Below are 12531 nucleotides of genomic sequence, written 5' to 3'. Positions count from 1 at the left end.
CTTTTGTTTTTTTGGGAGATAGTAATTGCTTCTTCACAGAGATTGGCACCTAAAAAGTACAGTTACCTTGATTTTGGTAATGAGCTATCAGTAAAAGGACTCTGATTTTATTTTATCAAATCTTTTTTGTAATGATGGTTACTTAGTGAGATGTTTACCTGCATGGTTTGTGTGTTTATTTTGTATGATGTTTTTGGACAAGGAATTGTACTCCCCCCACACACATCTCCACAGTTTAGGTGCAAGCATAAGAAAATGGGTTACTACAAAGAAGAGTAACATTGTCATAGCTTAAATGTTCTTCTTAGTGATTCTTTAAGTGTTAGGTTTTCTTTTTCTTTTTTAAAAAAGTTTTATTTGCGGAATAACAGTTTTTTACTTTTATATTATTAAAATACTTAAATGGTAGAACAGTAGATAATAGAAATTTAGAAAATCTGGAAAACAGGCAAGCAAGAGTAAGAAAAATATGTATTCCCTTCTACTAGGTATATACCTGTTTGTTCTTGTCCCCATTAATAATTGTTAGACAGTTTTCCTAATCTATAGTGAAACTTATGGTGGATTAATTTTTCATAACTATGATGGATCATTTTTCATACTCTCCAAGGATGTCCCCTAATTCCTCCTTACCCACTTGTTTCTTAATCTTTACCTACTGTTTCCTTGAAATTGCCTCAGCCTATATAGTAAAGGTTTCATTTAAAGTTAGAGAGATACTTTCCTTCATTTTCAGCACTATCATACCCATACCTTTTGTAGCCATATGGGTGACAGCTGTTGAAATGAAGAGCAGACAGACCAAAGTTGAGGAAACAACTCGTTTTGCGGAAGACATTCAGTTTCGGGTGGCTCTATAGAGTAGTCATTAGCTGAATAGCATTTGCAGCGTGTGTGCAGTTGACTTAGCCCATGTACGACTCCCCTGGCCCTGCTTGCTCTCCTTGCTGGTACCACAGCACAGCATGCCAAAAATAGTTAATTGTGTGCTGTGGGGTTTTTTTTTCCTTTTTATATAAATATGTATGTTTTTAGTAAGGAAAACATTTTAGAAAACATAAGAGAAACCTGTGCTTTGCAGAATGGTATTAATAAGATATATGTATATTAAAATTACAGTTGGACATCTAGTGTCTGGTGGAAGGATACTTGAGGATCCTTTTCTTTCACTGAACGAAAGCTTATTTATTTATCACTGTATGGTATAGTGACATTGGGCTACTTCGGAAGCATTTCTTAAAACTTTGTGCCCCGCTGCTGGCATTTGTGTAGGAGGAAAATAAAAAACAGCTGTGTAGGCCCTGGCTGCTGCTAGGCACATATGTGCAGGTACAAGTACGTGAAAAGAGAGATCTGGCCATTTCTGAAGCTGGTTGCCTGTTCAAGCACTGCTGGTGGATTCCACAAGCTGCTCTTGTTAGTATTTGTCATCGGCAGATGGCAGTTTACTGACTGGGATAATCATGGGCTGAGTTCTCTAATGGCATCACTTACGTAGGCATACCTGATGGGAAATGGTCCTAATATATCCAAGTAATGATTTACTCTTGCTTCTAGGATAGCCATGCAGCTTTTACAAGCTAATTCAGAATATGTAATTGTACCAAGGTGTGTTTTTGTTTGTATTTTAAAGGGTGGCATCAGATGCTGTTCTTGTCCCCTTAGAACTGAATTAAAAGATGTTAACTACAATTCCAAAATGGAATTATGTTGGGAAAGGTGAAGACATTCTTTTAGTAATAGAAAATAGGAGTTACGTTTTAAAGGGAGACTTCCACAGTATTCTGTTTAACAAACGTGTTTCAATTCATATTATTAATCCTGAATTACGGATTGTTAGGTTAGCCATGAGTTGTTGAAGTTATTAAGTAATAAGAGATGAACAGAAGGAAAAGTTAGTATTTTGACATCAGTTTCCTAAGTAAAAGTGCTAATATATGACGGCATAATTGTTTCCTAAGGCAACTAAATGGAAGTATATTTTCTAGTGAGTATTTACCCAAAGAATTAAAAAACACTAATTTGAAAAGATATGTAGACCCCTTTGTTTATTACAGCATTATTTACAATGGCCAAATTATAGAAGCAGCTCAAATGTCCATCGATAGATGAATGGATAAAGAAGATGTGGTATATATGTGTGTATGTACACAAACACACAGAAATATTACTCAACCAAGAAAAAGAACAAAATCTTGTAAAATGCAACAACATGGATGGATCTAGAGGATATATTGCTAAGTGGAATATGTCTATCAGAGAAAGACAAATATATGATTTCATCCTGTGGAATTTAAGAAACAAAACGGAAGAAAAGACAAACTAAAAAACAAACTCTTAAATATAGAGAACAAACTCAGTTACTAAAGGGGAGGTGGGTAGAGGAATGGGTGAAATGGGTGAAGGGAATTAAGAGTACCCTATCACAATGAGCACTGAGTAATGTATAGAATTGTTGAACCATTGTATTGTATACCTAAAGCTAATTTAACACTGTATGTTAACTACTAGAATTAAATAAAATAAATTAATTTTAATTAATTAAAATAAAATACATTAAAATTAAAATTTATAAAAAGAAGTATACTTTCAATCATGTGACTTCTAGAAAGTGGGAAAAGGCTTATATAAAAATTCTATATAAAATTTATAATATTGTAATTTTTCTTAATATTGTCTTTTATTTTATGTACCTCTTAGTTATTCTTGTGCTATAATAATCTCATTAATCATTGCAACTCAGAAGTGTTAATTAATCACCTACAACACAATGGCTAACACTAAAAAGGCTGACAATATCAAATGTTGGCAAGGATATGGAGCAACCACTCATATATTCTTGGTGGGAGCCTAAAATGGTACGACCACTTTGAGAAAGATCTGGCAGTTTGTGTGCGCGCGCGCGCGCGCGTGTGTGTGTGTGTGTGTGTTTTATTTTTTTAAAAAATATTTTATTTATTTATTTATTTATTTGAGACAGTGAGTGTGAGTGGGAGAGAGAGGGAGAGAGAATCTGAAGCAGACTCTATGCTGAGCACAGAGATTGACATTGGGGTCTATCCCATTACCAGGAGATCATGACCTGAACTAAAACCAAGAGTCAGACGCTTAACTGCTGAGCCACCCAGGCGCCGCACTGTGTGTTTATTAATTAATTTATTTTTTTAAGATTTTATTTATTTATTTGACAGACAGAGATCACAAGTAGGCAGAGAGGCAGGCAGAGAGAGAGGAGGAAGCCGACTCCCTGCCGAGCAGAGAGCCTGATGCGGGGCTTGATCCCAGGACCCTGGGATCATGATCTGGGCTGAAGGCAGAGGCTTTAACCCACTGAGCCACCCAGGCGCACCCCCCCCAACTGTGTGTTTAAATAAAACCAAGCATATCTGTATCTTGAGTCCCAAGCCTTCCACTCTCAAGTATTTACCCAATAATATGCTCGTAGAAAGATTTGTACAAGAATATTCATAGAAGCTTTTATTCATAATCACCAAAAGCTGGACACAGCGCAGTTGTCCACCAATAAGCAGCATGATAAAGTGAGGTACTGCTGAGGGATGAAAAGAACAGACTGCTAAAATATACCCCAACTTGGATGCTGAGTAAAAGAAGCCTTACACGAGAGTATGTACTCCATGTTCCCATATATATGATATTCTTGAATAAGCAAAACTAATCTGTTATGGTAAAAAAAATCAGGGTTGTGGTTAGGAAGGGACATGAGGGAACTTTCTGAGGTGATGATTATGTCCCACATCTTAATAGAGGTTTGTGTTATGTAGATTTATGCATTGGTTAGAAACTCAATGAATATATACTTTAAACAATGCACAAATATTAATTTTACCTCTAAAGAAAAAATACAAACAAATAGCAAACTTCAGTTAATGATATGCATGCTGTAATATTTAGAAAAAGGTATACTGATTCTGCATTATACTCTGAGGTACCTAAAAAGCTATGATGGAGGGAAGGATGGGTAGGTATGGGATAAAGCAAATACATCAAATGTTAATGGTGTATTTGTAAGATAGAGGCATTCACTGTAAAAAATGTTAAATTTAGAAAATTTTCATAATAAATTGTTGGAAAAATATTAATTGATAATGGAACTTTTTATGGCCTGTTTTTTCATGCATGATTTATTATATAAACCTTATTTTGGGGCGCCTGGGTGGCTCAGTTGGTTAAGCGACTGCCTTCAGCTCAGGTCATGATCTTGGAGTCCCGGGATCGAGTCCGGCATCAGGCTCCCAGCTCCATGGGGAGTCTGCGGCTCCCTCTGACCTTCTCCTTGCTCATGTTGTCTCTCACTGTCTCTCTCAAACAAATAAATAAAATCTTTAAAACAAAAACAAAAAAACCTTATTTTGTTTCTCTTTGCTTCAGTGATATTTATCTACATTTTTAATTATACTAAATCATAGCCTTATTTGAGGAGTCAGGGTACAGAGAGGTAATTGTAGCTCATTAATACAGTTGTCTTTCTTTGGGATTATTGGCACAGTTTTCCTTTTTTTTTTTTTTTAAACAAAAAGTAGGGAGCACCTGGGTGATTCAGTTGGTTAAGATTCTGACTCTTGGTGTCGGGCCGGTCATGATCTTGGGGTTGTGGGATTGAGACCCACTTCGGGCCCCACGCAGGGCATGGAACCTCTTCTGGATTCTCTTTCTCCCTCTGCCCACCCCCCACCTCTGCCACAAAAAAAAAGAAAAGACTGGGACTAAGTGGCAATGTCTTTGGATAGATTATTATAAATTGTATGGTTTCTCTGGGAGTGTATTGCATGTTGCTTATATAATGCCTTTTTGGTTTTTTCTTTAATTGACGGGGTAGAGGGAAGGAGTGGCAAAAAGTTTCCCAAGTTCAGGTTCATACAGCCTGTGTGTCCAGAGGAAGCAAGAGAGAGAGAGAGAGTACCGAGTCCAGTCACTTGACTTTTTTTTTTTTTTTTTAAGCCAATTTCAGTCAGATTTTCTGTCAGTTGCAGCTGGAAGAATCCTACAGAAATGACCATTCAGTTTGTATATACAAGCAGTGTTGCTTAGGGTTTCTTTATGTAGTGAATGATCCTGCCGTTAGGCTTCTCTGTCTCTATGCATATTTTGCTTGTGTGATGGTTGTCTGCTGGTTAGATTGGAAGTTATTTGAGGGAAAAGACTGTCTTACTCCTGTTAAATACATTTTCCATTCTCATATAGATATGTAAACCTAGCCTAAATTGTTTCTCTCCTTTATATATCCTGGGTAATTTATCAGTAATTTTGAATTAATGATTGATTTTTTAAAATTATTGATCTTATCCTGTGTGCTAGTTGGTGTGTTTGGTGCTAAGGCTGTAATGCTGAACAGAACACGAGCCCAGCGCTCACAGAGCTTCCATTCTGTGGGGGAGACATATAAAATAATCATACAGATAAATAATTACTGTGATAAGTACTAAGAGGGAAACACAAGGGTGTTACAAGACCAGGTAATAGGGGTCTATCCTAGTCTTGGGTGCCACATGAAACATTTTTTGTTTGTTTGTTTTAGACATCACATTTTAAAAAACAAGGAGTTGGGGCACCTGGGTTAAAGCCTCTGCCTTCGGCTCAGGTCATGATCCCAGGGTCCCGGGATCGAGCCCCGCATCGGGCTCTCTGCTCAGCAGGGAGCCTGCTTCCTCCTCTCTCTCTGCCTGCTTCTCTGCCTGCTTGTGATCTCCGTCTGTCAAATAAATAAATAAAATCTTAAAAAACAAACAAGGAGTTATCTAGGAGAGGATAGTGGGACAGAGTATTACATACTACAGGCAGATGGAAGATTTGCAAATTCCTTGCGTCAAAACAGGGCATGACACTTTAAAAGAACAAATAGAGAATCTGTGGAATAGAGAAGTGAAATCCATGAGGACTGTGCTAAGAAATAAAAGCTGGAGAGTGAAGTCCAGAGCGGAATTATGCAGAGTATAACTGGTAGGCCTTTATACTGGGTTAGGTGTGGGGGGTAAAGGAGAGGGCAGTATCAAAGGTTCCTTTGCGTTTCTGGCTTAAGTGCTATATGGTGAGCCCATTCTCCAGTGGAGGACCAAATTTTGGTGGAAATGATCGCGGGTTTGATTCTGGGTCTGTTATGGTGTCTTTGAAACAACCAGGTATATATTTTGTTATCATGCTATGAAGGATGTCACCTCCCCCAGATACTTTTCCTTTTGTGGCTCTTTATCTTATAGGTATAATATAATGTGGGAGTCTCTTCAGTCCTTACCTGCCTGATAATCATTCTTGCTCTATACTGCTAGCATCTTAATTCAAGTTTTCTTTTTTCTCTCAGACTACTCTCATGGTTTTTTTTAACTGGACTCCCTCCATTCTTTCAGACTTCCCCTTAATTCTTGTTTCACAATATATCCAGAATAAGTTTTTGAAGTTACAGATCTCATCTCATCATTGTCCTTCTTAGAACCCTTCAATACCTTCTTTTTGTTTATAGAACAAACATCCAAATCCTTAACATTGTCCCCGGCACCTTGTGAATTACTCTTACCCCTGCAGATTTCCCAGGTTTTTCCTCATGCTCTCTAAGGACTTTTCAGTTGACCTTCCTCAAATATCAGCTAAAACATCACATTCTCAGGGAAGCCTTACTTTGAACTTCCTTGTTGGGCTCCTCTAAAGATAGATCTTGTATTTTTATTGTTTTATACATATTTGTGCCACTGGCTAATTAAGACCTTTGTACTAGATTAAGATCTGTGAGGGCAAGGACTGTCTGTTTAGCTCTCCACAGTAACCTTCTCCCCACCACAGTGCCTGGCATGCAGCCTATGACTAGCAAATGTTTGTTGAATGAATCATGAACTTTCTAGTGCTTAATTTATGTACCTGTTATGTGCCATGTTAGTTAACTGATAGGGAAAAACAACGTAATGTGTTTTGCTTTTTTAAATACCTTATGTTTTACTGTTAGGTTTTCTTAATTTGGACTGTTCCCATGGAAACAGCAACCAAGGTTGTTGGGATTACTATAATACTCTGTAGGTGATATTTGCTGCTGCCATTGTTAACCAAGACACAGAAATTTAAATTTTTAGATGGAGGTGTATTGGGTTTGAGAACCAAAGTATAAAAATTTAATTTGAGGGAGAGTTGTTAAATATTCACTTTTCCAGTACTCTTTTGAAGGTCTTCCTTTCCATTAAAATAGTTTGCTGCAGAGCTCTAGGAGTTGGGAAAGCATGAATGCTGTTGTTTCTGCTAGATAACTTTGTTGTTTGTTTTCATTCTACTGTCTATCACTTACTGATTTTCTTTCTTAATGAATGCTTTGTTAATAAGTAATACTAATAACCTTTCATAGTTAGAACATAATTATATTGTCTGTAACATAAGTGAACCTCTCTTACTAGGCATCGTAAGTTAGGATTGTTGGGGTGCCTGGGTGGCTCAGTCAATTAGATGTCCACCTTGGACTCAGGGCCTGATCCCAGGATCCTGGAATTAGGACCTGAGCTGGGCTCCCTGCTCAGCAGGGAGTCTGTTTCTCCCTCTCACTCTGCCCCTCTGCCCACTTGTGCACGCTCTCTCTCTCTCAAATAGTTAAAATCTTTGAAAAAAAATTAAAATAACATGAAGTTTCCTTTAATACCTTAAAGGCCCAGAAGAAAGCTGCAAGCATAGTTAAAACATTTCTTTATACACCCTTTCATATATGAAGGTTGCAGTCAGAACTTTGTAAAAATTTTATGCCCCATGGCAAATATGAGTAAATGTTTTCCAAGAAACTTTTAGAGATTGAGGAACATCTCAAAAATTGAGATGCTGTACAGTTTTATGTTGATTTTTATATTGAATGCAGAAGCAAAAAGTTATTTGGATTTTGTGAATTAGAAAGGAATGTTGATTTTGAGGGACCCATTTTATCATAGTAAATATAAAAATGAAAATGCAAAATTGTGGGAAATTCCCTTGAAACTAAAAATACGAGGCCTCCCTAGTATTTTGGCCCTTATATACAAATAGCAATATACTATTTTCTTCTGGAAGTTAGCCTCTACAATGCTAACTAACAACAGAAAATAAATAATTTCCCTCCAGGTCTATCATCCATTTATTTGTATGAACATATATGAGTTTGTGCATATTTTGGCTGGTAGAACCTCTGCATATTTACTTTAAGTGTACGTACTTAAAAAATTATGGATCTGGAATCAGATTGCCTGATTTGAATCATGTTCAATCAATTACTAGCTTTGGCATCTTGGGCAAGTTACTTAATGTTTCTTACTTTCAGCTTCCTTATCTGAAAAATGAGGTTGCTGCTGCTAACCATATCAAATTCATGAGGATTAAATCTGTTAATTTCCCATCTCAGTTAATAACATGCCTGATATTTAGTAAGCCCTTAGTAAATATCGGCTATTGTAACTATCTCCTCGGTCATTCCTTTTATATGTTAAAATTGCTCTCATGAGTTAAACCCTGTTTAATTTACATGGTTTGTCTCTTCATGGCATCAGTCATGTGGCTGTTGTCTAACAACAAAAATCCTAATATTTTGTCCTCTCCTCATGGTCTTGTTGTTTTCACTTGTTCTCATTTTAGTTGTCTGCATCTCAAATCTTTTTCTGGCTACACTATGTTTTTCCTTAGCTTACTGGGCATCGGTATTTCAGACAGGGTGGGCCATATGTGTTGACCATAGCTGTGTTTTACTTTTAAACGGTGATGAGACTTCCTTCCTCCAAACTACCCACCCGCCCTGTCCCGTGCTGTGCTGGAATGATTGAGCTGGAAGAAGTTTTGCTGGTTGTTTAGCCCAATGCCTTTGTTCTTCAAAGCAGAAGGTTAGAGTCTGAGACTACAACTCTTCCAGATGATGGACATTTTTTTGTAAATCTTGCAAGATATTTTATTTCTCCACAGAGGATAAATCGCAGAGTACAATAATAAATGGGTTACTAAATTTATTATATCAGGAAAATATCAGGAAATTCTTGTATTTATGACTGAGAAGCTAATCTTGAATTATAGGGTATGTAGTTGTATTTTGTTGGGAAATGTGAGGAAAATTCATGTGTAGCTTTTTTTTTCCCATATATCTGTGCTGGTTTTGATATGCTGACCCCTCGCCCTCTTGTTTCTCTCTTTTTATTATTTGAACATCCTACAGTGTTGCTCAAATCCACCCCTCATTTGATTGTTCCTACTCATTACATTAGTTCAAGTTCTCATTACCATTTATCTTTACCATTGCAGGAACTTCCTGTTTTGCCTTCCTGCATTATTGCCATACCCCCTAACCTGTACCAAATCTGCTGCCATAGATAATCCTATCCCCCCGCATGCAGACCTGTTCACATCATTTTCCTCTAGCTATAATCTATCTAATGATAGAGAGTTGTACTATTGATAATGGAAAAAACAGGAAGGCTGATGGATGCCTGATCATTTTTGAGGGAAAAAAATGTGTATTTTGTTAGGGGAGGAAGGTCGAATCCCTCTGTTAGAGACTCTCATGCCAGCAGGTTAAACTCTACAAAGAGGCATCTATCCATGCCTTATAATACTGGGAGTATGGGAAATTCTCCTTGTTAGGTCTGGTCCACTCAGATATCTTTCTTTGGCAGTATCTTAAATTAATTAAAGATTTGTTCCTTTAATATTTCATTTTGTCTTCTGTTATATACAGATGTCCTTAGAATAAGATAGTATATTAATTTTCATAAATCTTCTACAAACCAGTTTATTGAGATTTATTTCCTTAGATTTAGTTTAAAAAAGAAAAGGCAGGTAAGGGTAGAGAATGTAATATTGAAATATGAGAAAGGAAAAGGGACATAGATGAGGAGAGGAAAGATTAAGAAAATAAAATTTATGACCTAGCATTGATCTAAGGGCTGGCCTCACCTCTAACTTTAATATCCTTTCAGTGGGCCCATTCCTTTTCCCCATCTTTTCTATTAGAATTTGTTTTTAGAAATAAAGTTCATCTAGTTAAATAATGAATCTATAAATTCTGTGAACTGGATACTTCAGTATTCATGTAGATTAAAAGTCATCCTCACAATTTATAAGTACAAATAATTATATAAGTCATATTTAATTGAAAATATTTCTGATACTTTTATTTATTTTTTAATATAAATAAAATAATTAGTATAAAATAAGATTTTATTTACTTGACAGAGATCACAAGTAGGCAGAGAGGCAGGCAGAGAGAGAGAGAGGAGGAAGCAAGCTCCCTGCTGAGCAGAGAGCTCTATGCGGGGCTCAATCCCAGGACTCTGGGATCATGACCTGAGCCAAAGGCAGAGGCTTTAACCCACTGAACCACCCAGGTGCCCTGAAAATATTTATTTTTGTGTAATGGATTTCTGGCCTGCTTTATGATTGTTCTCTAAACCAAAGGATTTCCTTTTATGGATATTTACCCTACATCTCTATCTGCTTTTTACATTCCAGTGAAATAAATTAAAATGAAGAGAATGGGGACGCCTGGGTGGCTCAGTTGGTTAAGCAGCTGCCTTCGGCTCGGGTCATGATCCCAGCGTCCTGGGATCGAGTCCCACATGGGGCTCCTTGCTCGGCGGGGAGCCTGCTTCTCCCTCTGCCTCTGCCTACCACTCTGTCTGCCTGTGCTCATGCTCTCTCTCTCTCTCTCACAAATAAATAAATAAAATCTTTTAAAAAATAAAATAAAATGAAGAGAATGTACATTGAAAACATTTTATCTGCCAAGAGCCACAAATTAAAAAGAATTTTTCTTTTATTACTTCCAGTCTTGATCAAATTTGTTCTTTTAAAAACTGATCAAATTTGTTCTTTTAAAAACTGTTGTTGTAAAAAAATATATATATATATACAGGTTGAAAATGGTGATGTAAATGTATTCAATTAGTAGAATTGTGGATTAGATACTCAATTTTATTTGCCTGGTTCCCAGCCTAGCACATACTGGGCACTCAGTAAATATTTATGGGGTATAATTTAATACATTAAAGATGCATGTAATTAATGTAATTAAAATTACATTAAAGGCTACAGTATAATATCTATGGCCATGAAATTCTAAATCCATTCAGAAGCCATATCCTGACATAATATTTTGAAAAGATGAATAAATTTCTCAAAAGCCATTAATTTCCTTGTTTTCTGTATATTGGTAGAATTATTTATTTAACTCAATAAAATAGGCAACCACCATTTTAACACCTCTACGTTTGAAAATCTGGCTCTCGTGCTTAACTGAAGCTCTCAGTTTTATATATGTGTGTATTTTATTATTAAGAGTAGTTACATAGTCAAAATTACAGGTATCCCCGCTTTTCAAAAATTCGTGTTCTGCCTGTCTGCTTTTTCAAAGGACCTACCTGTTTTCACTAATTGAAAGAAATCCAAAGAGGATTTTTGCTTTTACAAAAGAAGGAAAAAAAAACCCCAAAAGCAAAAATAGCAGCCAGGATTTGTTGTGCGTTGAGCAGAGGCCGTGCACATCCGGACAGGCCAGAATGGCCCCACAGCCCTTCCTGGGGAGCTGAGCTCCGCATCTTGCCATCAAACCACCAAAGCTTTGAACTGTCTGTGAGCATCTGTGCTTTGTCTCCATTTATTTTGTGCATCCTTTGGCAAGTTGTGTCCTAAGGTATCAGAAAAGCTTAAGAGAGGTTATTTTTGGGGTCTGGGAATGCTCAGGAATCTTTCCGTATAAATTAATAGTGATTGCTTCTTTGCTTTATGCCATTTCAACTTACAAAAGATTTCATTGGAATGCTCTGCTCTCAGATAGTCGGGGAAACCTGTATTTGAAGAGGATTTGTGGGGAGGGAGCAAATTATGGGTCATTGGATTTCTGGTGGTAAGCAGATTTGGATGGGCACTAAATGAACTAGAATGGTCCAAGAATAGTAGTAGTAGGGGGTTGCAGTTATACCTGAGATATAAAGAAGCTGAAAAGTTAGAGTACAGGATTATAATCCTGTAAGATTATAGGATTATAGGCAGAGTATAACTGGGCTTACTTGTTTTGAGTTGATCAAAGACTGTTAGATTATTAATCTCTTCATTGGGATGGACAGGGTCAAAATAGGACGACCCCTTGGTCCTTGGGACTTAATCACAGATAGAATTCTACAGGCTAGTAAGACCTTTTTGTGCAAAAGATTAGATACAACGGAATAAACTCTTTTTGTACTCTTATGAGTGTTAACCTTAAAAATAAAAGTTACTTCAATAGCAAAAATGAGTTTACTTGGGAATAGCAGAAAATTTTAATTTAAGACATGGAAGGTTTGCCACGCAATAGGCAAGCCCCACAAAGGAGAGGAATGTTATTTTATGGAGAAGAAGGAGGAAGTTGGGAGGGGTTGTTTTGAACAAAAGCCCCTTGGAGAAAAACAAGAGTTCAGGGTGATGATGGTTTCTCATTGGTTGAGTTGCCAGGGGCAGCTGATTCCTGGTAGGAGATGCAATGTCCATCTTTCCCTGTTGGGGCCTGTAATTAATGAGTCTTTCCTGTTAAGGATTCTTCTGTTGTAGTCTGTAATTGAT

The sequence above is a fragment of the Enhydra lutris genome, unplaced genomic scaffold, assembly GCF_002288905.1.
Source record: "Enhydra lutris kenyoni isolate GAN:26980312 unplaced genomic scaffold, ASM228890v2 scaffoldscaffold60, whole genome shotgun sequence".
NCBI lineage: Eukaryota > Metazoa > Chordata > Mammalia > Carnivora > Mustelidae > Enhydra > Enhydra lutris.
This window is presented reverse-complemented; position numbering follows the sequence as displayed.